This window comes from Elephantulus edwardii, unplaced genomic scaffold (assembly GCF_000299155.1).
Source record: "Elephantulus edwardii isolate Elephantulus edwardi_28Jun2011 unplaced genomic scaffold, EleEdw1.0 scaffold00024, whole genome shotgun sequence".
Taxonomy (NCBI): Eukaryota; Metazoa; Chordata; class Mammalia; order Macroscelidea; family Macroscelididae; genus Elephantulus; species Elephantulus edwardii.
This window is the reverse complement of record NW_006399774.1, coordinates 20,039,885-20,043,439: the sequence shown is the minus strand read 5'-3', so window position 1 is coordinate 20,043,439 and position 3,555 is coordinate 20,039,885.

The following is a 3,555-nucleotide window of genomic DNA, read 5'->3' as shown; positions in this document are numbered from 1 at the left end:
TACCGTGATCCCCCCTTTTGTACTCTGAGATGGATAAATTAGTATTGGATGATGAAACTGACCAATCCCCTCATTAGGGCCTCAAACACTTTATTTGCATAATCTTATCCCTATAGGAGTTCCACATATATAATTTACATTATTATCAAGTTCCCAATTTTCTTGTTGGACACAGACATCTCATTTTCTTAGTGCTATCTGATCACTGGAAGCAGGAGTGGCATCCACTTCCTAAACAACATGCTCTCGAAACTCTATAAACTTTGAGAAATGATGATAGTTATGGAAAGGCTTCAGGTCTTTTGTTCATAGGGTCACTATGAGTCAGGCTCGACTTGACAACAATCAACAACAACAACAATCCAATCATTTAGTGAGAGTTAAAAAAAACACACAATAAAGACCAAATACCAAAAAATTGTGTAACACCATAATTTGGATCTTAAAAGAAAAATATTAGCAAAGATAGTAAAAGAACACTTAATATGTATTCTTGTTTTCACTGTGAATGATTCTATCAGTAAATTGTTGACTGATACAGAAATCATAAAAAGAAGATGAAGTTTTCAACGATTTAATTTTACTTGTATCTTCAATTAACACCCATGATAGCAGCAGTCAAGAAGTCAAAAGACGTGTTGCATTGGGGAAATTTGCTATCAAGGACCTCTTCAAAATGCTGAAAAGCAAAGATGTCAGTTTAAAGACTATGATGTTCCTGGTCCAATACATGTTTCCTCTGCATCTGAAAGTTGGACAATAAACAATGAAGATAAAAGAATTGATGCCTTTAAATTGTAGTGTTTGCTAAGATAACTGAATATCCCATGGACTTAAAAAAAAAAAATAAATCTCTCTTGAAGGAAGTAAAATAGAATGTTCCTTCTAGGCAAGGATGATGAAATTCGCCTCACTTACTTTGAGCATATTCCCAGTAGAACCAGTCTTTGGAAAGAGGAATCACTCTGAAAAATGTGGAACATCAGAAAAAAGAGAGAAAGATCCTTAATCTCATTGCTAGAGGGACCTTCCCAATGGGCTTGAGTATGAGAGAGATTGTGGAAATAGGACAAGATAGAGCAAGGTTCAGCTCTGTTGTTCATTGGATGGATTACTATGAGTTGTAGTTGACTCAATGGTATCTCACAACAACAATTTGTTTCCCTGATTGATTAAAAGCTATTTAAATAACACAAAATCTACTAGCATTTACCACAAATAGCTTTATATGCATTGAAATGAGTTATACTACTTAACTGAAATAGAGATAATTGTACACACGATTTTTCATAAGAGATTGACCTGAGTAAATGTAAAATTTCTTAATAAATATTTAGATCTTTCATCAACAGTATAAAGAAGTAGAACACACTAGCAAGAAAGTAATTTCTTTTTAGTTCATATCTTCATTTATCACCGGCTATTGAAAGTTCTCATAGACACATGGAGCATATTGATTCATAGGAAGAAAACATTTATTTTTTCCAAAGGCCTACATTATTGCTGATTTTCTTACGGAAAAATTCTTAGGAAAATGCCAAGTTGACATGAATGTGGAAAGAATTATAGCTGGTGTAATACACGGCCATTGAAATAAATGCTATTGATCTTTACTTATCGCAAGCTGGAAAGCCCATGAATCGTTGATGTTCTCTCTATTGGCTTTTCTTTTTCAAAACCTGTTCTTGAAGATAGCAATTTGTTATGACAACCTGCTCTATTCATCAGGACTACAAAGAATCAGGCATTCATCAATATACATTCTGAGCAGAGCACTCTTTTGGTGCAAATAGCATATTGTGGCTGAAAATTAGCCTCTAAATTCAGCTGCCTGATACACTAACTACAAGAAAGCATTGCGCCCTTTTTAAAAGCAATCTTAGCAAGGAAAAGAAATTTTACTTTTCCCTGCATGCATGTATATCCATTTTATTCAACACATTAGGTATTGGCTGTACGTTGGAAAGCAAGACATGTAAATAGCAGGGAAATGCATGCACATATATTCAAACAATCTTTCCTTAATTGCAATGAAGATGCTGCATTTTATCTCCACACAAGTTGTATTCATGCAGATAGATTGTTATCCTGTAATAATAAACATTTGCAGCAAATTAACCATGCACATCAAAAAAGTGTAAAAAAAAAAGTGTCTTTCCCTACAAGGAACACTTCTCCGTAACTGCTTAACTGTATCAGTCAACTGGTCCATGCTCAGTATTCTAAGCTGCTTAACTTTATGGCTCCAACATTTCACCTGGTGTTGTGAGGACCGAAGCACCACAGGAAGAGTGGGTTGGAGAAGGAGCTCTGGGAGCACAGCTCTTGTCCCCATGCGGTCTGTTTTGGCAGATCATGTGACGACATGTCCAGATCTCCTTACATACAGGTGTGACAAGCTACTTCTTTGAGGACTATTCTGGTTTTCACCTTACCTGACTTCTCTCCCTTATGGTCACTGAAAATAATGCCAGCCTTCATCAACAATAATAAAATAATGGCTAACTTTCATAGAGGTTTTGCTTTGTACTTTGTACTGTGCTGCATAGCCTGGATGTAGTCGATTACTTAGTTCTTTTGTTTTATTAATTACTTAGTTCTTTGGAAGCATGAGTGTCATCCACTTCCTAAATAACGTGCCTCTGGAAACTCCGTGAACTCTGATAAATGGTGATGGTTGTGCAAGGGCTTCAGGCATTTTGTTCATGTGGATGCTGTGAGTGGTGCTCGACTTGAGGGCAATCAACAACAACAACAACAGTTCTTAAGTACGTTTGTGAGGCAAATCAGTTATCACTACCATTACATATCAGGATGTAAACCTATTTATTTTTCTTAATTTAAAAGCTTATTTTTATCTCTTTTTAAAATTTTTCTGTTTTGGTTTGGTTTTTTTATTATTAATTTCTATGCAAATTTACAGGAACTTTGGATTTCCATTCATTCGTTGTTGCACTTTTCTCCCCTTCCAACCCTCCCGTCTAGTATACTATCCTCTTAGAAAAGTAAAAGGAAAATTCTTTCATTGTTTTACAAACCCTCCCTCCAGGTCCACTCCTCTATGCAGCCTTCGCTCTGGACTCCTGTCATGACAAAAATACCTAATCACATATCCCTTTCAAACAGTTTTTCTCCCTTATCTGTTTCAATGCCATATACATTAGTGAACCCCTCTTTCTCAGTCTTCCCCCAACCCCGATGTCAGTCCTGTTTTACAACAGTGGCACCATGCAGTATTTGTCCTTTTGCAACTGAGATATTTCACTCAGCATAATGTGCTCCAGGCTCACCCATTTTGAATAATATTGCATGAGTTCCTTGTTTTGCAATGCAGCATAGTATTCCATTGTGTGAATATACCACAGCTTCTCTAGCCATTCATTTGTTTATGGGCACTTAGGTTGTTCCCAACTCCTTGCTATTGTGAACAAAGCTGTAATAAACACGGGTGTGCATATATCTGTTTGGATGTCTGTTATGGTCTCTTTGGGGTATATTCCCAGTAGTGGAATTGCTGGGTCAAATGGTATCTCTATTTGCAACTTTTTGAGAAAG